The sequence below is a fragment of the Dufourea novaeangliae genome, unplaced genomic scaffold (assembly GCF_001272555.1).
Source record: "Dufourea novaeangliae isolate 0120121106 unplaced genomic scaffold, ASM127255v1 scaffold7, whole genome shotgun sequence".
Lineage (NCBI taxonomy): Eukaryota > Metazoa > Arthropoda > Insecta > Hymenoptera > Halictidae > Dufourea > Dufourea novaeangliae.
This window is the reverse complement of record NW_015373896.1, coordinates 3,224,977-3,233,602: the sequence shown is the minus strand read 5'-3', so window position 1 is coordinate 3,233,602 and position 8,626 is coordinate 3,224,977.

The following is an 8,626-nucleotide window of genomic DNA, read 5'->3' as shown; positions in this document are numbered from 1 at the left end:
ATTGAAGTCTCTGCACCAACCATTCGCGCTAACCACGCGTTGAAGTCTCCCGCGAGACGTTGACGCTTCCCACGCGTTCAAGTATCTCGCGCAACGACTATATTAAGCCATTCGTCATCGCGCGCCACGTTTATGGACGAACGACTACTTTTGTTACGAACCGATTACTCCGAAATCAGTGGATTATTATACCTATTTCAATTCTGATTTACTTTTCGTATGAAAATTGTTTACTCTGATAATTCCTGTTTATCTGTCCACGCAACATTTTGTTTATTGGAACAAGTGACACTGTTAATATTTTAACAGTAGAACTACCACAGTAGTCACAATGAATTTTGACAGTTCGTGAACTCTTAGAAAAATTACTAGAATGTCATATTGTGAATGTCAGAGAAGAAGTTTGATAAACTCTCCCTATTACCAACGTGATATCAGTAGAAACACATTCATCTTCAGTAGTTCTAGTAGTTAATGCGATGATTATAGTGTCAGGATCGATGACGAAATATTACGTTTAGTCGTCAATAGACTACGGATTTTATTCATTTATAGCTAATAGGGTTTTGTGTAATACACTAGAGAAAAAACTTTCGTCGAATGCAACGTGATTTCTACTTTATCCTGAACCCAATAAGATATTTAAGAGAAGAAAGAAATTCCTACCTTTGTTGCTGTCTTAAAAAATTACTTTAGAAAATGTTATTTTGCATAAAAATCCGCAGTCTAGTCATCGGCATTTCACGTATTTAAAAAGGTTATACACGGTGTACGTTTTACGTATGTATATCTTCTCTCGAATTCAGATCGAAAGCCCTAACGAGTTAAGGACGATTGGCGAGTTTTATTCAAATGAACGAGCTAGGGCGTTTCGCAGGCATTTGCGACGGTATTCGTCACTGAATCGTTAAACAGGCAGCCCGGCCTCCGCGAGGCTCAATCGTTTATCTTCGAACCCTCGTTCGACGATAGAATTAATTCGTTTCACCCGATTCGGCTGGATTCGTTTAATCGTCGCCGTCGTGTTCTCTTAATTACCCTTCCCTCGGACAGTCCCCCCGATTGTTCCGTCGAGACAGAACACGAACCCGAGGAGAGACGTTCAACCAGGAGGATTCACTGCTCCGCTCGCGTTCACGTCTTTCATTTGTGTCTCACCTGCGTCGGGCCCTGTCGACGCTCGCTCGAACACCTTCGAGACCCAGTTACTCTGTCGACCGGATTCGTGTTAACCTCTCGCATAAATCTTTGGTGAACTTTTCCATTCTTTGCCTCATACAAATTCCTTTACCTAACGTAATTCAATGTTCAATGCTTTAGCAGGATATTGATTCGAATTTCCTTTTTCCATAGTGTTCCTTATTGTAAGATTCCTATGTATTTGTCTCGAAATGGGGTTATGAATTTAACACTAGAACTACCGACGATAAACGCATATTTCCTTTGATCGGTGGATAAACGTGAAAAACTTTTGAAAATTTAGATATTGACTAATTTCTTCACTTTCATATCGTAATAAAAGGTGCAAAAAATCTGAGAAAATGTATTGTCATAACATTTTAATCGTCGTTGTGAGAGTGTGTTGACAAGTCATTTTGACTTGCTTGGTAGTTCTAGTGTTAAGGTTACCCTGGGCAATACTACATTTGGTAAATGTCTTACAAATTTTTACTTTCGAGTTACATTGGTCAACCTGTAGGGAAAAACATTCTCATTTCCTTAACACATTGGCTGCCACAGTGAAAAAGGCCGTACGTAGCCAGACACACTTTATTTCGTTTTTTCAAATCATCAATCGTCGATAATATATGCATTTAAGTTTTGTTTTAAGTTATATTCCGATATTAATTTTACGCAAAAATTTTCCAACGGTATTTAAATAATCCAGTCTTTTTGCAACGTACGTGTCACCCATATTTGGATGACGTGTGGCCAGTCAAAGTGTTAAGAGTGGTAAAACTGTCGTGTGACTTTAAAGTTACACCGATCAGTAGAAGGTTAATTGTCCCGCGTATCCCAGTGAGCGGACGTAAATTACACGGGGCCACCTCGAGCTCATAAATAACCCGGGCAGACCCCGATCGCGGCGCACAAAAGGATCGCAGCCGTTTCGCATCGCCGAAAATTGTTTCCGCGGCGCAGAATCATTCACAGCTACGGGGGCCTTAACTAATATACATATACAGGGTGATTCTAAAGAAGGGTTCGTAACTTAGATAAATAACACTCGCCAAATCATGAAAAAAGTCTTGATAAACATAGGTCGAAAAAATTAATATTTTCAAAAATTATAAACAAATTTTTCGTTTCGATTAAAGCGACTGACATTCTCGCTTCAGGAATTAGCGAATCGTATGGAAACAATGGATTTACAATTTCCTTCATTGTCTCCATACGGTACGATAGGCTCTCGAAAGTCACTCGCTGAAACGGAAAAATTGTTTATAACTTGGAAAACTATTAATCTTTCGACCCTCGTTTATCAGAAAAATTTGTTCATCATTTGACATATATTACAGTAGACTCGGGTTAAAGTAGCGGTAAGAACGCCTCAGCTCACACGCATTACTCAAACATGTGTACACATCCCACTATCAGTCGCCATTTGTAACAAAAGTTCTAATCAAATTGGTCAATCGATCGAACTGCCACATGTTCCTGCGTGCCCATTGACTTCCCTTAAAGTAACATTACCAGGGAAAGCCCGCCTCGAGAACCCCGCACCGCTACTTTAACGCGAGTCTACTGTATCTACCCCAGAATTTATAAACCCTTTTTCTATAACACCCTGTATATACGCACGAGGAGAATCGTGGAGCGTGCAACAACAGATGCAACAATGCACACTCCCTCGCGGCCTTACGCGAATAATTAATTGCGTCCCTCGCGGTCACAATGGCGGACAGGGAGCGAGAGAACACTTGGTCCTGGGTCGCATTATTTCGCCGAAAAAAATCCCACGAACGCGGCACAGCGTCAGGACCGCTTGTGCCTCTTATCGTGGCCGTGTTACGCGAACGGGAACGTATTATGGAATTCGTTGGTGCCCGACGCTTAATTAAGGGTCCGCGGGCTCGCACATAGTCGTCTTCCGCATTTACGGGACGCACGGAGGCTGCTTCGGTGTATCTGGTCGGACTCTCTCGCAGCTGCACGCGGAGAAATTTATGTGATAGGGCTCGAGGGGATCCTAGGAGAAGCTTGAGAATACCCCCGAGATGTACGGAGACTGTGGTTAATTGTAACGTGTGTAATGAAGGTGTGCAGAAACACGACGTTTCCGCGGAGGACGTTTTAAAAGTTCAGACGGATGGCTTTGTTCCTAGATGAGAGACGTGATCGATTAGTTGACGGTATTACTGTTATTCCGAATTGGATGTGACGTCGCAGAGTCGGGGAATGATCGAGACTCAGAAACGATGGTCATTTATAGAATAATTGAAACACGGTAAATCATCGATCCGTAGGTGGCGCTGGCGCTCGCCACGCATTGAAGTCACCGAGTGACAGTAGATTCAGACCGTGACCTAAATCTCGTTCCTTCATATTTTACCTTAAGGTAATATATTCAAGCATATTATCCACTGGAAAAAGATTCATCAACGATTCATTTGCCCCTATCAATATTATCCACTAACCTCTAAATCCCCATCCTCGAGTCTCATCGTCAAACCCATTCCATACTACGCTGTTCCACAAACTATCACATTTAATCCCTTCGTTCCTATTAATTTTGTTTAAATAAAAACTAAAATTCTCTTCGGAACGACAATAACCTATCATAACCTAAAACTCGAAGAATGACCGTCCCAATATTTTCTCGGACAACCGAACCATTGATACCGACATTCCATGCCTCTCAAATCCCATTCATCAAGGGGAGTATTTAAGTCGCCATTAAAAGCAGTGGTGTCGTGGGAACGCGTCCTCCTGGATTCCCGCGAGTTTCACGATTCACGGGAGTTCGCCCCTTCGCGGTAAATGGCGGCAGGAGGTGGACGACGACGACGGGAGGACGCGTCCTCATGGACGAAGGATACGGTCGTAAGGACCCGCCCTGGCCACGTATACACCACTTTCTCATCCCTGCCACGGGATATATAAATTATACATGTAAATATACGGGCGGCCAAGCCGCGGCGGAGATCGAACCGTGAGATATCGAGATACGTGTTGGCGACCCGCACACACCTTGCCGACGACGATCCTTTCCCTCTTTACCGCACGTTCTCTCTCTCACTCTCTCTCTCTCTCTCTCTCTCTCTCTCTCTCTCTCTCTCTCTCCTCTCTGCACGCATAAAATTGCGCTCGTCTCTACGTGCCCGTGGCGAAATACCTTTGTCCCCGTCGTCGTCGCCACCGAAACGTCTTCTCCTCCCTGGGTCTCTTCTCTGCGTGGCGAAACGCGCAAGCGCATACCGCACGCCGCTAATTCCTATACATTTTTCGAATTACCCGGTGAAATCGCACCAAGCCGCTTCGTTTGCCCGCGTTTACACGAGGAACGTTCCCACAGAGCGGAAAAATGCCCGATGGAATGGGTTGGGGGGGGGGGCAGGACGAAGACCCCGTTCGATTGTCCCTCTTTTGCTTCTGGTGCACCGCCACGCTGTGATAATGAATCTCTCGGGAGGGGTCACGACTCCGATTGGATTTTTGGAAGAGTCGTAGGAGGGAAGCTCCTGGGTTCTCTGGGAAACGATTACACGTGAATTTTGCGAACTTTGAATCGTGGTTTCGATTTTTTAACATCTTTGACACCGTTACCCCTTGCGGTCCTGTGTCAAGACTGATTTGACATTCAGTTTTAGCGCAATCATTAGGTCAGTGATGGCTATTCTTTTAGCTCGGTGTGTCGAAATTTGATAAAAATTTGGATTGAACAGGGTATCGTGTCATATATTGAAATATCCTGTTTCTTTACCATCCTTGTTTAAATGCGTAACACGTTATGTAACTTGTGTTTTAATTAATATAACTCTGACACACGTGTCATAGATTCGCCATCACTGCACTAGGTAGTCCAGTAGTCTCTGGTAGACAGTGATGTCTCCATAAGTGCGACGAACTCGAGGCTGCTTCGGAGCATTAATGGCAAGGCGAAAACATTTTCAGCCTTAATAAATTTGTTTTTTGCCCGAGAACGAGCCTCTGGTTAGCTTCTGTTTACTCTGTTTTGACTGATTCCAGAGAGGGACTCCCCCAATGGTGGGAATAACGCCGTTGCTCGTGTCGCATTCATCGAGGAATCACTGCATTTCGTAATTGTCTGTAAGTGACTATGGATTTTATGCATTTATATCATGCAAAAGTGAAATACAGTAAAAAACATACTCCGATCTTTCAATTTATTTGTGGTCCCTCTAAAATATCCGAGAAAAGAATGAATTTTCTACTTTTTTACTCTTGTCTTTGTAAATCATTTCGTAAAATAACTTTTTGCATAAAAATCCATAGTCTACTAATTACGTATTTTGTATGACAAGACTAGTAAGTACATGTGACGAATAGTCAATCGGCTGTCTTGAAGACTTAATTAGGAAGCAATCCCCAGTCTCGTAGTACCTTTCTAATATTCTTCACTTAGACCTGACAAATACCGAAACGCACAAGAATAGATGCTGATTATTGCCGGGAAGTAACGAATTTCTCGTAAGGTTGCCTAGCTAATTTTTCTGTTAAAATTCTTTGCGACACCTGCCCGTTACAGCAATTACCGTTATTAACAAATTCCAAAGAGGATTATATATGATAAAAAAATTCTTCCTGCTAATTGTATTAATATTTATAAAACGGATACACCTATCGTGAGATCTGCATCGGTCTGAAAAATGCACCTCACTCAACTTAATTGAATTATTTATTGTAATAATACCTACTGGCACGGATCAGTGTTGATTTCACGAATTTCATTCGATTATTCGAAACGAACTGTCGTTATAATTTTCTACAATGTCGGACGAGTGTCGGGTGAGCGTGTAAGAAATTATGTAATAAGTCTCGGCCATGTTGAGAAACCCCTGTTGCGTAAAGAAAACAGCACAGTTGGAGATCGATTAAAATCGAAATGCGTTATTACGAAATTTCACAGGAAACCAAGGCTTATCTTAAACACGCCGTTTCGATCGCGACACTTACGTGATACACTTTGCTACGGGTACAAATCGTCGAGAACTTCGCCCCCCCCCCCTCTTCCCGTTTAGCCAACGAGATTTTCCGTTGCGACATCGTGATACACGTTCCTATGAGTCGCGATCCGATTGATTCACCGATCTAAGGACTCGTATGAGTCGTATGTGATGTGATGCTTCTTGCCTAACTGATTATTGATTTGTAATTATAGAGTCAGTATGTAAAATGTAATATAACGTGTCCTTGGTCCGATAGACTGTAACGCGAGGGACGATGTATAAAAAAACAGAAAAGAATGAACCGAACCTGTAGAATTGTAAAAAAAACGTAAGAAAGCGTTTCTATGTCGCTGGTATTATTGTAATTAATGTTAATTTAAGCTGTCAACCGCGAAACAGTCGTGCCTAGATTTCATAGGACTATCTGCTCTTTGTAATGTACTTTACACGATCGTCTGCAATCGACGAAGACACGATCATGCGCGAACTTCGGAAAGATGAAGTTAACATCCGAAATGTAGACAATTGCATCTGACAAAACAATTGAGCGAATTATGTCTCTGTTTTGGATAATCGTGGAATGTCGTTTATAACGTTCGAACTGTACAGTTTAACAAATTTGACATGATTCTGAAGCTTAATATCGTATCTCAAATTTGACTATATTTCTACGAATTTAATGAAAGTTTGTGTTTCAAAAACATGAACTGCGTTACAATGTTTATTTCAGATAATTGTCGACTCTGGAGATGGTTATTCAAGATTTATTTAAGTATTAATGTAAATTGAGTACTTTGAAATGTACATATATAATATTGCAAAGTGTATAAAATGAATCTATTTTATTACCGTGTACATAGCATTGTATGTGGCGTTATCAAGCGCGTTACATGAATTCGTGCTGCGCGCCACGAAGTCAATTAAGTACTGCTCTGAATGGCAGCCACTGTTCGAAGGCATTGCACTTTTTTTACGTAAGAAATTGTACAGTGAATAAAGAGAAATTTGATACCTACGATCCATCTATCTTTCGTTAAAACATATACATTTGCATTTAATTTTTATAGACACATGACGTCTTAAAGTTAAAACTCCACAACTTTTTGCAACTCAATAAATAAATGACAAAAAGGAATTAAGGATACTGTCGAACAAGAACTAATTTTTCCGAACATTTCGAGTGTTGAAGATCGCGTAATCGTTAGATAAGAGACATATTTTAAATTTCTCGAATGTACACGTTAGACAATTGCTGTATTTTTCAGATCCGGTTTATTGACTATGGTACAACGTAGCCATATCAGAAATCATAATCAAATCAATGTAAATAAGTCCAATAATAAGAAAATACGAGAATAAAAGAAATACGAAAATTTTTAGACGATTTCTGACAGAATTGTTATATGGTGCCATCTATCGGTGATTGGCTGAACCAGTCCTCCAACGTTTCGGAATTAGTACAAACGGCCATAGCCAGATGACGCGACGCTATATTTTTAAAATCATTTGACGGATCTCAACACTACGAAAATGGCACGCGCCACACGTCTAGTTTAAAAGGTACTAGAGGAAAATTCTAGTTTCCTAAGATTTGCTCTTCCAAAGCGCTTTCAATTTTATTCTTCAACGAACCACCGAAGTCATTAAACGTATTTTTAGAACACAAGTACTTTGTATTATATACCATCCCTTTTTTGAAGCCAAAAAAGCGCGGAAACTACAAAATCGACAGCAGGGTGCCATCTGGCGACGGCTTTGATTGGCTGACTACCGTCGTTTTACAGGTTTCTTGATGTTACAATTACCCCGCGCTTTTTTAATAGTATTTGTATAAATTCATTAAAAATACGTCTACATATATTTGAGTTTCAGCAAACTCGGCTTCCACTAGGGCAAAAAGTAACATAGAGAAAGGGCCTCCTACCATTTGGTATTTGGAATTACTGAAATCTGTGCCAAATTAATATTCGATTTAACAATTATTTTACTACTTGGAATAAATTTGTCAAGTGGTAGAAGAAACGTCTCCTTAGCACTTCGTTAGTTTATTTCAAGTACTGAAATAAATGTTAAACCGAATGTTAATTTGGTACAAATTTCAGTAATTCCCGATACCAAGTGGCAGGAAGTTTTTCTCCCACGCCACAGTTTCACCTGTGGAAGCCGATTTTGCTCGTGAGGGTACATACATCTCATACACACAGGATGTCTTATCATGTCCGGGGGTTATATGACCCCACGTTCCACACACACGGAGTCACTTAAGAATATACGGGGGTTCTATGACCCCTCTTACCAAGGAAGAAATCGGAGACGTCACGGCGTGCGAGCGAGAGCGGGAGAGCGAGCCACGGTATCGGTGCTCTCCGTCGGTGTCGACGCGTACCGAACGATGCCGAAGATGGTCGAAGCGGGCAAACGGGACGGAGCGAGAGCGGTACAGCGAGCCGCGGTATCGGTGCTCTCCGTCGGTGTTGGAGGAATTTCAGGGGTCT